Source organism: Onychomys torridus, chromosome 2 (assembly GCF_903995425.1).
Source record: "Onychomys torridus chromosome 2, mOncTor1.1, whole genome shotgun sequence".
In the NCBI taxonomy this organism is placed as follows: Eukaryota; Metazoa; Chordata; class Mammalia; order Rodentia; family Cricetidae; genus Onychomys; species Onychomys torridus.
Genome location: NC_050444.1, coordinates 118,999,185 through 119,015,859, shown reverse-complemented (window position 1 = coordinate 119,015,859; position 16,675 = coordinate 118,999,185).

Here is a 16,675-nt window from a genome sequence, read left to right as displayed (position 1 = left end):
GCTTGATTTTTAGACCTATTGAGGTCACTCATACAAATCAGTGGGACAGAATCCAGAGTAGGAATATGTCTATCCACATGTGGCCAATTTTTGATTAAATTTGTTTTCTAAAAAAGCTTGAGATGTGTACATTCTTTGCTGTTATGGGTTGTTTTTAAAGTGACAGGTATCTGACTAATGTGATAGTCAGTTCATGAAGCAGTTAAGTCCTGACAAAGGCAGTTAGACTGCCTGCCTTCTGGGAAGAGCCAGTGAAGTGACATGGCTGCAGAGCCCGGGTTGTTGGAGAGAGCTGTGACAAATGAGAAGGAATAACACAGGGGGACCTGCTGCAGGTCCAGTCACTCAACGCTGGATGGTATTTGCTGTTCGTCCTTTCAGGAAGCGTTTATTGAGTGCCTACTACATTCCAGATATTGTTCTTGTTATAATAAAATATATAGCTAGGAAATAAAATGCTCGAAGCCCTTTCCTCCCTGGGATGGTTTGCTCTTGCTCATCAACTTGATACACCTGGGAAGAGAGAATCTGTAAGTTGAAGAATTGCCTCCGTCAGCTTGGCCCATGGGGCATTTTCTGATTGCTAAATGATGTAGGAGGGTCCAGCTCATTGTGGGCAGTACTGTCCCTAAGCAGGTAGGCCTGTGATGTATGAGAAAGGCCAAGGTTGAGCCTGAAAACAAGCCAGCAAGCCACAGTCCTCTGTAGGCTCTGCTTCCCCGTTCCTGCTTACAGGTTCCTTTCTCAAGCTCCTGCTTTGTCTTCCTGTAATACAAATAACTCCTACCCCACCTGGAGCTGCTGTTGGTCGTGGTGTTTATTAGAGCAACAGAAAACCAACTAACCCCCGCCTCCTTCCCAAGGTTGCTGCTGCTTCTCCTTCTCCTTCTCCTCCTTCTCCCCCTCCTCCTCCTCCTCCTCCTCCTCCTCCTCCTCCTCCTCCTCCTCCTCCTCCTCCTCCTCCTCCTTCTTCTTCTTTCTTCTTCTCTTCCTCCTCCTCCTCCTCCTTCTTCTTCTTTCTTCTTCTCTTCCTCCTCCTCCTCCTCCTCCTCTTCCTCCTTCTCCCCCTTCTTCTTCTTTATTGGTAGGGAAGCAAAAGTTAAATAAACTAATATGTTATGTTAATGAAAGTGAAAAAGCAGCTGGGTAGCATATGCCTTTAGTCCCAGCATTTGGGAGGCAGAAGCAGGTAGCTTCTGTGAGTTCAAGACCAGCCTGGTCTACAGAGTGAGTTCCAGGACAGCCAGCCAAAGCTGTAACACAGGGAAACCCTGTCTCAAAAAATGAAAAAAAAAAAAAAAATGGGGGGAAGAGAAAAAAAATAAAGGAAAGGATATAGACTATTATGAATATGGGCTTGGATGTGGGCAGGTGATGGAGACTGATGACACAATAGCCTGGAAAAGCTTACTAAGCATATTACATCCAAAGGAAGTAGACTAGAGCCTGGCCCAGCCAGTAGTGAGAAGATAATCCAACAGGAGGAAAGAGAAGTGCAGAGTCCGGAGCTTGGCTTGCAGCTGGAGGATAAGGTAGTGAGGGTTAGTGTGTGAGGGATATATCCCCTGAGGCCTCAGAGGTCCTTGTGAGGACTTCAGCATTTGCTCAGAGATGACAAGCTCTAACTGTCCTGACAGGAGTGAAACTATCCTAAAGAGACACTTGGTGCCCTCCCATCAGCTCTCAGACTCTCGAAAACAATGGACTCTAGGGAACTGGCATTTCTCCTAGGAGCCTTACATTGGAGTCCTGTTACCAACTGGAGGGGAAGTTTGTCCCCAGAACTGTGAGGAAGGCACTGAGACAAGGCTGTGTCAGCGATAGGCCACACCTTGAGCAGGAAGGGCAGCTTGCTTTCCATTTTAATTTACTCTCACATTGGGACCCTGAGAATGGACTTGTCAGGGGACAGTCATTGGATCTCTGTAACTGTTCCTCTTTCTAATATGGCTACAGTGAATAAATTGTTCTCTGCTCGACTACAATATTTTTCTCTTTAGCCTGCTGGGGACAGGTGTCAGAGTCTAGCTTGTGAGGGCTGCTAGGGCCTGGGGTTTGACCCTAAAAAACTCTGGTGATAAAGCTGCACCAAGAGCATTCTGAGAAGGCATGGTCCTAACGGGATTGTTCTATTGTGTTTTAATTAAAAGTGTTCTGTAAAAGGGGGAGAGGGGATTTCTCTTCTAAAAATTGCTTTTCCAAATCTGTCTTTGAAAGAAAGACGCGAGAACAACAAACAACTGAAAACATAAATAAAAGCATTTTGCCCAGGCACAGATGGTTCAAGCAGTGAGAATGAATCACAGAGTCACAAAATCACAGTTGTGTCAAAAGTGCTCAGGAAATAGCTTGTCCCCTAATTAATAACTCCATGTTGTTAAATTCCACACAGATAAATTTAGCCAGTAGCAAGTGGAACAAGATACGTTCTTATGGGAACATGCTTCCGGTAAGGTTGGCAAAGAATGCTGTATAGACATAAAACAACGGAAGTTCTGTCCTAACAGTTAAGCTGGTTGTACCATGTCCCAATGACTGCTTGGGTCTGGTATGGAGCATAGAGGCAGAGGTGTCAGCATCTGGTTGGCAGAAGGGTGGATAGTGAAGTGGAAAAAAACCAAGGAGACTGCAAATGTGTGGATGTTGTGGGACTCTTGTTGCCATGGCTACTCTAGGAACTGACCCCGGGCCACTTGGGGCATGGCTGTCAATGCTCACACTTGTTTACGTTATTGAAAGATTTTATTTAGGTTTGGGGGTCCAAGGGAGACACCGAGGTGCATTGTCTTTGGGGTAAGCGACTTATTAGGAGAGTTATTAATACTATTGACTGACAGGCAGTAGCATGTGAGCTCTGGTGAGACAGAATAGGAGTCCCTTTAGGTGTCAGGGGAAGGGGATGTTTCATGTCACATAGTTGATGAATAGTCCACACCACAGACCTACAGCCAGGCTATGCCTGATTCCTGAGCAACAGGGAATGGAGAGGGTGTCCTGTATTCCAAGGAAGGAATGCAGGACCTAAGGCATGGAGGAAATGGGAAGAAAAGGAGAATCCAGTTGAGGTACACCCTTTATACCAGTAGCCCCCCCTGGTGTGGTGGGGTCTGTTGCCTGAGCCTATAGACTTCCTTGGGGAAGTGAGAGTATCTGGGAGTCAAATGAGGTGAAGGTAAGAACTTAACAGAGAAGATCCAGTTCATAGGTGGGGGTGGGTGGGAGAGGTAGAGTTGGGTAGGGAGGAGGGGTAGGGGCTGAGGATGGGGTGGAGGGGAGGAGAGAAAACTCACCAAAATGGTTTCCAATCAGATCAGCAGCTCCATTTCCTCCTATCAGTGGCCTGTGCTTATAATAGAAATGGAGATAGGAGGATCCTTGGGGCTCTCTAGCTAGTCAGCCTAGTTTAACCCTTTAGTGGGTAAGGTTCTAGTGGGAGACCTTATCTCAAAACAACAATAAGAAGTTGGCAAAATTGGCAGCCATCTGCAGAACAACACCCATGATTAACCTATGGCCTTCACACACACTCACACGTGCACCTCTACACCACCCCCTACACACACACACACACACACACACACACACACAATCACAAACAAGATTAAAATAAAAAGTAGGTCTATTCTGGCACAGAACAGACTCAAAATTTGCCAATCATCACAAAAAATACAGCTGGATAGTGAGCTGGGAGGGTGCCCTGGGCTCCCATGACATAAAGTGGGCTGTGAATTCTTTGGGAGAAATACAGGCTTGAGGAAAATTTGATGGTTATAAACTAATGCAAATCTGGATTGACTGCAAATGTTACCTGGCCATCTTAATGTGCAGGTGAGGAGGCAAACTGGATGCTTAGTGTTTCTCAAATCTTGCAATGTGGTGTTCAATTCCAGAAAGCTGCTTCCTCTGGTAGACCCAGTTTCAGACACTGCAGTCTACTCCAGGTCAGTGTATCCGTAAGGTTCATGAGGATGTTTGTCCTTTTGACCATTTGGCAGCCATTTTGTCTTTGAAAGATCTAAATGATGCTCATGAACATAATGTGTCATTATGAGGGCTTGCCAGAACCAGAAGCTAACCCCTTGTCCCTTGACAGCAGAGTAGTAGTAAGGTCAATAGCAGGAGAATATAATGGGACCCCAGGAATTCTGGGATGCCCTAGTTCTTGATCTGTTGATGGGTCCCTAACATATAGTTGGGTGTGATCTGGGCCACCCCAGCAGTCTCTCTGTTGACCAGTGGCATTTCAAAGTGACTGATGATGATATCATCAATGAATATCTGCCAAACTTGTGGGGTTTCTACTTGTTCTTTGGTCCAGATTTTGTCTTCTCTCTTTTTCTGCCTTTTGTCATTTTGAACATCTTACATAATTCCACATTCCTCCTTTTTTTTTTTTTTTTTTTTTTTTTTTTTTTTTTTTTTTTAACCTGAGGATCGAACCCAGGGCCTTCAAGCGCTCTACCACTAAGCTAAATTCCCAGCCCCATCCTCCTTTCTTAGTATTTCTCCTCCCCCCTCTTCTCTCTTTCCCTCCCCCTTCCTCCCCTTCCCCTCCTCTTTTCCTTCTTGTTTACTTTTTTGGTGGTTCCCCTGGATTTTGCAATTTAAGTTTGCAGTGACCCCAACTGTACTTTCAAAACATTCCACGTAGTTTCATGAGTGTCTTGGAATAGCAAAGTACCCGAATTCCTTCCTCCCGCCTCTTGCCATAGCTATTGTTCATTTTACTTCCAGCTAAGCGTGCATAAGCGTGCACAAGGGGTACCCAACTATACATTACTTCATGCATTCTTGATGCTATTATTTAGAACAAGACATTATGTTAGGTTAACTAAAAATAAGGAAAATAAGTTTTGTTTAAGCTAGTCTCCCCTTCTCGAGACATTGGTGTTAGGCACATCGTAACTTAATATCTTTACAGGTATGTCACAGTTCTTGAGTATTCTGTTTTAATTTTTCAATTTTTATTCTCTTTGTGTTCTTGGCTTTGGAGGTCTCTGCTGATAGGATATCCAAGGCAGAGTTGTCAGCCATGTCTACTAATAGCCTTTCCACACTGTCTGTGTCTGTTCTAGTAGGGTTTTTTTTCTTTCTTGCATTTCTTTTTATTTTTCTTCTTCCTTGCTTAAGTTGTCTATTTCTTCTCCCTTGCTGTCTGCTTTACCCATTAAAGCCGCTTCTGGGGCTGGGGATTTAGCTCAGTGGTAGAGGCCCTGGGTTTGATCCTCAGCTCAACAACAACAACAACAACAACAACAACAACAACAACAAAGCCGCTTCTGTCTGATGCTTTGTTGTTTTCTAAAATTACCTTTTCAACTTTTAGTGCGTCCCCCCCGCCCCTTCTTCCTCTCCTTTCTTCTCTCCTTCTCTTGCTTTGTTGCTTGGGTTATGCCTAAAATCACATGTTTTGCCTCAGACTTCTAATAAGCTGGGACTTCAGGCAGGTATGGCTGCAGCAACTTTTTTCTTAGAGCTGAACATGATGTGCTGGGTAAAGGGACTGTTGTAGAAGAGGCTCTAGTGATGTGGGTGTTAGGTAGAATGGAAAGAAGCATTCTGTGGTCTTTCAGTGAGGTCTCCGTGTGAGACCACTCCTTGACACTTGAACAGTCTTAAAGATTCTCAGCTTCCCCCCCCCCCCCCCCCCTTTAGGTGCATCAGGAAAGCTAGAAGGGGCTAGAGTTAGAATTTCCCTTCTAGGCCAGTTATGTTCTGGTAAAGCACCAGCTGGTTAGCGGGTTAACTGGTCTCCCCTGAAGGCACACCTTGTTAAGAACAGAGGGCCCCCAGTGTATTTCTCAATTCGTCCTTTCCTCCCCTGATCTCCCTGAAGGAAACATGACGGAGGGAAATTTTCTCCAACAGTTACTGTGATCACCTGGCCAAGGGTTTATAGTGAAGGGTCAACACTCAGATTTTTTTGGGACTTCAGCAGCCCACTGGTTCCAGTTTCCCTATTGCTATCTCTTGTGTGGCTATTTCCTCTAGACTGAAACCGTTCACCCCTGGAGGGGTGCTCCCTAACACCCAAGAAGTAAAGGAAATTTGCCAATCTAAGGAAGTTCTTGAAAATTCCAAGACTGCCCCCCAGATGGTATAAGCAGTAACAATTTCATGAGAGTTGTGTAAGTCTCACAGAGGGCGCTCCAGGGAGGCAGCTTTTCCTGAGCTGTCATCCATGCTCCCGTAGGTAACTGCTTACCTGTGCTCTGTAAAACCATTACACTGGCTGGCTCACTGAGCTAAACATGGGTAGAATTATTTCTTTGGTCTGTTTTGGAGGCTCTAAGTAGGGTAAGAAGATGTTCACATCTCAGTCACATGCAACATTAACCTGTACTGGGTCTTGCATAGGTTTCTTGGTTGGTTATTCTTAATTGTCTCCCTAAGTAAGAAACCAGATGGAAGGTGGGCTCCATTAGTCACTCAGAACTGATTACCGAGTACTTGCTGTAAGTGGTGAGTGTGGTGGACTTAGTTCCTGCCCTCATGAATTTTTGGTAGGGGATTGTAGGGACAGGGCATAGAAAAGTCCAGAAGCAAGTCTCTCAGTCTGCCTGATCAGAAACCATCACTACTACCTAAACACGTCCACCTTTTGAGTTAAAGTTTTACCACCCCCAAACACCGTCGGCAAACAGTGTAGTCCTAGGTAGTACTGGGGAACGTGCCAGGTCTGGGGCCTATGCACTGTTTGTGCCCTTTGGCATGAATACTTCTGCCCACGTGGCCAGTCAAGAAAGATCTCATCAATCTGTTTTTCCAAAGGACCTTTGTCCGACTTTGATGAACAAACAGAATCATGTTTTCAAGGATTCATGAACGCACGCGCGCGCACACACACACACACACACACACACACACACACACACCCCACACATACAGTGACATCTGTTTGTTTTGTTGGTTGTTTTTGAGACCAGGCTTCACTAGGTTGTTCTGGCTGTCCTGGAATTCACTATTTAGACCAGGCTGGCCTCGAACTCACAGAGATCCTCCAGCCTCTACCTCCCTACTAGTGCTGGGATTAAGGGCATATACCACCATGTTTGGTGGCATATTTTAAAACATGCCTCATGGAATATTTTACAAGTAGAAAATGCAGACTAAAGGACGGAACATGTAGATGTGGTAAGAGGTTGGGTTGACCTCTTAACTTTCCGAGAAGCCTTAGTTCTTGGTAAGTTGACATTGAGCTATTTATCTGTGTGATTTAATGTCATAAAAAGTTGGGATGGATCCACTCAATCCATAAATATTTTTTAAGCATGTACCTTCTGCCAACACTGTGCTAAGTGCTAGGACACAGTGGAAAACATTATCAACTGACATCTTATATTTTATCTGGGGAGAGGCAAATACTCACCCCTCTGATAAATACAGACTTGGAAGTCATGAGAAGGCGCAGGAGAGGAGCTGAGGCTGTAAAGGTATGGGATTCAGGGGTGGAGTAGGGAGGGCTGCAGATCGGATGGCTGTCACGGATGGCTGTCACGGATGGCTCTCTGAGAGACTGACACCTTTGAGCAAGGACCTAGGGATGCATGGAGAGTGGTCTGTCCAGGACTGAGGGGAGGAGGTCTTCAGGCAGGAGGAGCACCATGTGGGGGGACAGAGTATGTTTCCTTCCACTTTAAGCAGTTTCGTATTCTGAAAACTTTCCAAAGCTTGGAAGAGAAACACAACATCCCCTGCCCTTAGAACATCTACTTCCTCAGTGTAGTCTGGCCAGAAATGTGTCAAGAGGAAAGCTTCAAAGGGGCAGATTTCATCGCTCTCGCTTGTAAACAAAATGCCCAAGATATTTCCCCGAGCCTTGAGGCCAGTTTTTAATTTGGCTTTTTCATCATCTTAGATGAATTTCCAAACATAGTAAAATGGGCTGTGATGAAATATAGTTCAAATGACAAGGCAAAGAGCAGCTCAGGTCTTCAAAACATTTTCATTAAGAAAAAAGGCATGGATAAAATCATTCCACCAATGGTGTGCTAGTGTGGGGCAGTAAAATGACACCGCCCAGACCCCACATTGTAAATCGCAAACTGCCACTATTTGGGAGACTGGATCATGTCAACTGCATAGCTGTTTTTTAACCCAATCAACTAACTCTATTCCTCTGGGTCACTTAGCTATTTCTACAAGTAAAAAGAATACATGAATTTTTTTTCCTGTCTTCTTTTTTAAAAAATCTCAATTTATGCCAAAGTCACCTTCCCTTCAGGCTTGCTTTCCTGATCCTGAGATTACAAATGGTACTTTTTTCAGGGCTGGAGAGATGGCTTAGAGGTTAAAAGCACTGAATGCTCTTCCAGAGGTCCTGAGTTTAATTCCCAGCAACCACATGGTGGTTCACAACCATCTGTAATGAGCTCTAGCACCCTCTTCTGTATACATAATAAATAAGTAAATCTTTAAAAAAAAAGACTCTGTACAAATGGTACTTTTTTTCATTCATCTAGAAAGGTTATGCCCCTGAGCCCAAGGAGAATGGAAATGGCAGGGAGTGTGTCTTCTTGGCTCTTACCCACCGCTGCAACTGGAAGCATGGACTTTGCTTGCTGGTGACATCATTCTGCAGGTAAAAGAAAGCGTAACTGTTCTTCTATAGAATCCCATCTTTGAAAGGACTTGGTGTTGAATGCAAAAACTAGTTTTCCTTGCTGTACCTTCATAATTCTGTAAATGCCTCTCAGGATGGATGCTCACTTGGTTCTCTTGACAGCCTCCATTTTGAGTGCTCTCCCCAATAGGAAGGTAAAGTCTTTGTTCTTTATCTCCACAAAGAGCAGTGCTATCTGGACCACTTTCCATGTTACAGGGCTGTGCCAAGAGACTTCATAGTCATTGTTTCTAATGCTTCCAAGCAGCGGTGTTGCGAAGTGATCATCATACAGTACAGGTGACAGACTAACAAAAAGTCACAAAATTAAGAAGAGAGGGCCATTTTGGCTAAGCTCAACACACAGGCCTGTTTCCTGATAATGCACATAGTTGTTACCTCAAATTTATGTATTTCAAGTCACCTTTTACATTGAGTTCTTAGTTTCTTTATTCATATCTCATGGGACATGATTTTTAGCATTCTCAGAATACTCTATAACTATTCTTTGAAAGATTCTATCTATCTGTCTATCTATCTATCTATCTATCTATCTATCTATCTATCTATCTATCCATCCATCCACCCATCTTCTGTCTGTCTATCATCTCTTTATCACCTGTCCATCCATCATCTATCCTTCTATTTGTCTTTCATCTATCATCTATAACTATTCTTTGAAAGATTCTATCTATCTATCTATCTATCTATCTATCTATCTATCTATCATCTACATACATATCTATCTTCCCATCCATTCACCATTCACCTATCTATTGAATCTATCACCTCATTTCCATCTCTATCTAACAAAGGAATGAACTTCCAGAAAACTGCACACAGTACCCCAATTGAGATATGTGCATTCAAAAGTAACTTCTTTAGGTCTTTTATTAGTACTATTATTTTAAAATAGGATAGCAATATATTAATTAAGACATGGTTTTAAATAGGTTTAGCCCCAGGTTTTAATACTGATGAGGTTTTGGATTCTGGGCATTTTAGTTAAAATTTGTGTGCTCTCCCCAATATGAAGGTAGAGTCTTTGCTTTTTATCTCCACAAAGAGCTATTACTATCTGGACTTCAAATTCCCTATTTTCTTGCCTATATAGTGGAGATACCAATGACCTCCCTTTTAGAACTATGAAAATTTACAGTGTGTCTAGTGATATGTTTCATAAGTGGTGTTGGCATTGTTATTCTTTGACTTGAAGGAAGTCAAATCTGCAGAGCTGCTCTCAGGTCATGCTTTCCCTACACCATATTTGTAAACTTGGGTTTTGAATATAGGTGTAAGAACTTGAAATATCCATGCCAAGTTTCATTGTATTAAACTTAGGCTGAAAGGTTCAGGAAGGATCTTGATTTTGTCACTCAGTGTCGTAATCCTTGTTCATTGTCACCCGCAGGTTGGGGATACTCTTGGTATCCTTAAGCTGTTGCTGCAGATGATTGGGAAGAGAGGTCAGCGTTTGTTCTCATTTGTGGGAGCTGGCACTAGAGTTGAGTTTCACAGCCTAGGATTTTCCTTGTGCCTTTGTCTCTTTCCTAGTGATTCTTTAAGTTACACTGCCACTGAACCAATGTTCTGTACATCTGATGGTGACATAGCTGAATCATTTAACTGTCTCCTAGATTGGAAACAGGATATCTGGAGCTTTATACTAACCATCTACCAATGTGCTTCTATTTTATGTTTCTAAAACTGAGCAAATATTTGTACTTTCTATATAATATACTAAGTTAATTCATTGAGAATCTCAATCATAATCACCTCCACTTCCTCTAGTGCCTTCCAGATCCATGTCTTAGCTTTCAACCTACCCTCAACTTTGTGACCTCTCTCTCAATCTTTTTTTAAATTTAATTTAATGTTATTTTATATTATTTTTTAGACACAATGATTCTGGCTTATGCTGCCCATATATGGATGGGTGTAGGGCCATCCATTGGAGCATGGGCAGTCTACTATGGACCATACCTTTAAAGAAAACTGACTCTCTCTTTCTCTCTTTCCTAGCAACCATCAGCTGTCACTGGCTCCTCAGTTAAGGGGTTGGAAGCATGTGAGCCTCTCCCCCATTTCTGCTGGAATGTTGACTGGCTTGATATTGTGCAGGTCTTATGCAGTCAGCTACAGCTGCTGTGAGGCCATGTGTGCAGCAGCCCTGTCCTGTCCAGAAGATACTCTTTTGTCCCAGACCTCCCAAACCTCTGGATCTTATAATATTTCCATTTTCTTCTTCATGATGCTCCCTGAGCCTCAGGAGAGGGATGTGGTCCAGAGGTCTCATTTGTAGCTGAATATTCCACGGCACTTACTCTCATTGATTGAGAGAGAATTCTCATCACCTCACACCTCTCATCATCATCTCACAATTTTTATCAATTGCTCTCTATTGATGACTTGTTGGCTTTCTACCATAACTGCTATCTGCTGCACAAGGACTTCTTTCATGAGGACTGATTACTAATCTATAGGTACAGAGGATTGTATTTTGAAGGTCATTTGATACTATGTCCATTTAGCAAACTAATAGAAGTAGGTCCACCTTAGGGCTTCTGATTTCCCTAGCCATGGACTCTTAGCCAGATTTACAATGTCAGGCATGTACTTCCTCCCTTGGAGTGGACCTTAAATCCAACCAGAAAGCATTTGGTTACCCCAATAACATCATGCCACTATTGCACCATGGGCTTATTTTGCCAGGCTAGTCATTATTGAAACTTGTAGGTTTCATGACTGTGTGAGGTTGCTGATGACTTTTCACCTCCAGCTTTCTGTACAGTATCCTTTGGTGCTGGGAAAGCTAGACAGCAGGGAGGAAGGTTTGTAGTTAGCATTGATTGATTTTTTTCCATGTCCTGTCATCAAAGTGTGTGTTGTCTTAAGCAATAGGGTCTTACCATCAAGTTTTGCTAGATAACCATGACCAATGACAATAGGGTGTATTGTATTGTTTTAGGGGTTTCCAGGACACCCCTGACCAACAACTTGAGGGGAGGTATCTGGCACTGTACTTTATGTTTGGCAACCTATGACTTTGGGGAGAAGAAAATTATCTCCTGTATAGGGAAGCTACATGAAGTGTGTGTGTGTGTGTGTGTGTGTGTGTGTGTGTGTGTGTGTGTGTGATAAAAATAGCTGATTTCCATATGGCTTTTCCAATTTCCCTAGTGTTAGTCCTCTCTCTAGCCCCTTCTCTGCTCTACTCTCCCATTCTCTTCCCACTTAAACCTTCCCCCCCCATTGCTCCCTCCTTTCTTCATCATAAAACCTTGTGTTTTACTATCCACCTTACCTTCAGATCCCCTACAACCATGACCCCTTTCTTCTTTCCCTATGTCCACCTTGTGTGCTTGTGTGTGTGTGTGTGTGTGTGTGTGTGTGTGTGTGTGTGTTATACATGCATGCGTTTACATGTGTTGGTCAGTGGTGGGTAGCTTCCTCTGTCATGGTTCTCTTTGGTAGTGTGAATGAGAATGTCTCCCGCAAGTGGAGATGATTGACTACTGGTCCCTAGTTGGTGGCACTGTCTAGGGGATGTGGCTTTACTGGAGGAAGTGTGTCACTGGGGGTGGTCCTTAAGAGTTTAAAGACTCACACCATTTGTAGTTTGCTCGTCCTGCTTCCTGTGTTTGTTGGCAAGCAGTACCATGATTTTTCTTTGGAATCAAAATCTCCCCAGGTTGCACTTAGCTCCTCAGATCCCTTATGTTGTTCTTCCCTCTGACTGGTTAGAGCCCACAATGTAGAGCAACTCAGTAGCTACAAACTTAAAAGCAGAATACAAAGATAAATGCCACCACATCAATAAGATCGTCCCTGAATGCTTTCCCTAATATTTTAACCCACCTCCATGCCCTGTCTCTGTTAATGCTTAAGTGGTTTGCAGAGAAGTTCTCACTTTCTCCTTACTAAGAACTTTTCGTTGCCTAGAGCAGCTCACCTGCCATTCACTCACCTTCACTAAACTCTCAGCTTCATACAGCTTGAGGTTTTGTCTGCATTGTTCGTGAAAGCATCACTCCTGGAAGAGTGCTGGCACAGGGAAGTCCATTGTGATGGTTGTTGTGATGCTGGCAATCAGACCCAGGGCGTTGTGCACGCTAGGCAAGTACTTCACAACTCTGCTCCTCGCCCTTGAGAACTAGCTTTATATCTCATTGTCCATCAATGAAGCATGCATATACGTGTGTTTGGAACTGGGTAAAGTAGCCCAAGTGTCCTTTACAAGTTTTTATTTTATTTTATTTTTTAATCTCCAGTCATACAAGACATGTGTGGCGATGCTTTGCTAGATAAGCACTTTTGGTGACCAAAACCTTGCAGCTTTGCCTGACTGCTTCCAGAGAACTCTGGGGTAGGCACTGAGTTGGTAGTTTCCATCATTAAAGCGTGCACTGTGCTGGGGCCACCTGGCCAGTGGAAGGTATTATATACAAAGATATGATAAAGAGACTATGTACCCTCGAATAGATTCAACAGGGATGTCCTGATTTCTGTAGATCCTACCTTCCTGCCACAGATTGCCTGATTTTTGAACTTTTAAAGCATAGACTGTGCTTTCAGTGTCGTTTAGTCATTTCCCACAGCTCTCCATCCATTTGAAGTAGCTTTTAAAGTTGCTTCAACTACTGGGTAAGAGGACACTGGATTTCTATTTTTGTTAGACAAAATAAATGGAAGGTTTCTTAGAATCAGTGCTTCAAATCATACAACACACACTCTTTTTTATTTTTATTTTTGGTTTTTCGAGACAGGGTTTCTCTGTAGCTTTGGGGCCTGTCCTGGACTAGCTCTGTAGACCAGGCTGGACTTGAACTCACAGAGATCCACCTGCCTCTGCTTCCCGAGTGCTGGGATTACAGGTGTGCACCACCACCACCTGGCCCACAACACACACTGTTACTATTCACCTGGAGGGCTTTTTTTTGTGTGTGTGTGGGGAAGACATTATTTGATGTCTTTCCAAATAAGACAGTAAGACTGGAATCAAATATGCAAAAAGGCGTGTGATAAAATTTCAGAGGGATAGCAGAGATTTGAAGAAGAAAAGTACTGATACCAGAATTCGGGAGACCTGGCCCTTGGCATCTCTGGCAGTTACTAGGCCTGAAAGTCCCAGTTTGTTTGAGTGGTAGGCTCTCTGACCCCCCGCTCACAAACTCTAACTCTCATGGAGAGCAATACAGGTCTCAGAAGGGAAGTGTGCCCATTCCAAAAGGCTGCCCCAATTTTGTTGAACACCAGAGAATAATGGTGGGCTGGTGGGAAGAAGGGCTTTGAAGGGCCCTGGATCTCATTTTCCCAAACTGCTTTGCATGGAACTCTGCTTCAGTGAGGTGTTCTTAACTCTTTCTACAGTCATTCTCTGTAGCTCAGAGACTCAGAAGCCACACAAATCTATTCTTAGGATGATTTGTCTAGAGTTCATTAGTTTTTGTTTTGTTGTTTGTTCTTGAACTAACAATCTTTCTGTCACAGCCCGGGAGCTCTCCCTCACAGGCATGGCCCACTATGTCTGGAGGAAGTTTAATAGAAACAGTCTTCTTGGGAAATAATAGATGACGTTCACTAAAATCCAAACCTTAAGCCCACCTCAGTCAAGAGGAGGGAACACGTTGACCATGAAAGATGGACATAACTAGAAGGGGTGCAGGCTGAAGCTAGATTTGCAATGTTGTCAGCAAATGTGTCCACCATGGTTGAGGGATGAATGCAGAGCCTCTAGAGATGTGGGGAGGTTCTGGGAATTGTAGGAGGTAAGGCACAGCAGGAGGAAGTAGGTTACTTGAGGCATATCCTTGGTTATATCTTGTCCTGGTCCCTTCCTTTATTTCCCCTCTCTGCCTCCTGTCAACCATCAGGTGGACAACCAAGTCTATCTCAAGCATCTGTTTCCATGATGTTCAGCCCATGTACATAGGGCCAAGCAACCATGGGAAGAACCTTGTGGAACACTGAGCAAAATAAATCTTCCCTTGTTTTGACTTCTTTCTGTCTGTAAAACTTATATACCATGCTTCGGGTATATAGCTGAGAAAATCAGTCACCCACTACGCCAATGGACAATGAACAGGAGGGTGGAGAGAAACTCTACCACTCCATCTCCTGAGAAGCTGGAAGGAGGCTGGGTCCTGCCTTGTCTAAGATGTAGTGAAAAAAAAAAATACTATGAAATGAAAAATAAAAAGCAGGAGGCAGACCTCATTTGAGCTGGGCTCCTTGTGGGTCACCCAGGCTTAGTTTTATGTTACTGGTTATGTTCAGGTCTCCTCCATGTGTTTTTTCATTATTCTAGAACAAGTAGTTAGGATGAGTTCCCATGGGAAAGACAGAAGTCAAGAGATAAGCTAATTTATACAAAAAAAATATTTGAGGCCTTGGCTCCAATCACATCCTCTAATACTCTATTGCCCAGAGCAGGTCACGTCACCAGGACCAACATCAGTGAGGTTGGGAAACGTTCTTCACCTTAAGTGGAGGACACTGCAGTTACTGGTATTATAAATCTGAATTTTCACAGATACACTTTGAAAAGAGTATTGGATTTTGATTAAAAGACCCTGGAAGTTTTAGACATTTGCATGGTATAGTACATGTTGAAAGCCTTGGGATATTTGTTTTATTTTGCTTAGCACAATGCTACCCAAATTTATGTAACTATATCATGTTTTACTTCTACTTTGCAAAGAGTATTTACCTTCATGGACCACCTATATTTGCCGAATATTTATTGGGAAGTTCTGTTCCAGAGGATGCAATTAAACAAAATCAGATGCCCTAGTTTGCATCAGGGAGAGCTTCCTTGGACTTCTGGCTTGGAACCCTTTTAAAGATTTGGAGTTCTTGGGTGGGCAGGAGTTATGAATCTGCTACTGAAGATGGCTGTGTGACTTGTCTTGAGACTGTGGTGGGAAAAGACTGGGTGGGCCAGATAGAATCTGGTGGGAGGTTCTCATAATGAAGTCTGCAAGATTCTGGCAGACTATATCTTGCCATCATTTGGTCAGCCTCTGCTCAGGGAATACTGAGTGTAAAGCCTGTAGGTTCTGTAGGAGAAAATCATGAATGTGGGCTTCACAGAACTGTTTCTGCCTTCTCTGAGTCCCAGATTAGTCTTGAACATACGAAACAAAAGCCTAGGGTTCTTTTGGCATAGAATAACATTCTACATTGTAGAGGGGTGAGAATATTTTCATCCAATAGTAAGACTGAAGCTCACGTATTCTATATATTAAAGCATACTTCATCGATAAAAACAATAAATATGTGGATAAGGAAAGTGACTCAGGAATGTGAGACAGAAGGAGAGAAGCTCAGAGGAGGCATGAAGGAAGGAAAAGGCATGGCAAATGTTTTACAGAGTAAGATAAGAGATTAAAGACCATGTATGTGTTGATTAGGGTCATCTGAGGACAACCAGGACATTGTGTTAATATAGTGAATCCAGGTTTTGCTTTATAGGATTCAGAGAGAACTGTGTTTGCTTAACACAGACTTTCAATAAAGAATTTTCATTCCCAGAGAATAAGAGGGGCATTGTCAAAACCCCCACAGAATGTTAGAAGGCCAGAGCAGGCAGGAGTTTAAAGGTTTTTACCCCCATACAACTGTTTTACAAATGAGAGAGTCAAGACACAGAGAAGGGAATGAAGTTCAAGGTTGTTTGATTGGAGGAGGTAGAAGTGGATGCCTCTCTTCCAGCACAGGCATGCAGGAGGATGAGGAGCAGCGCTGGACCAAGGGCTTTATTGTGATTGTGTAGTTTCTTTCTTTTCTTTTTTCGTTTTTTGAGACAGGGTTTCTCTTGTGCAGTTTTGGTGCCTGTCCTGGATCTTGCTCTATAGACCAGGCTGGCCTCGAACTCACAGAGATCCACCTGTTCCTGCCTCCCGAGTGCTGAGATTAAAAGGCATGCACCACCACCGCCAGGCAGATTGTGTATTTTCTTTTCAGAGTTAGGTGATGCAGCTCATCACACACACTTTGCAAGTGAGGAAGAAAGCAGAGAGGAGAGATGAGCCGGGACTCAGGTCCACATCGAGTGGGCTGCAATGGCAGTGT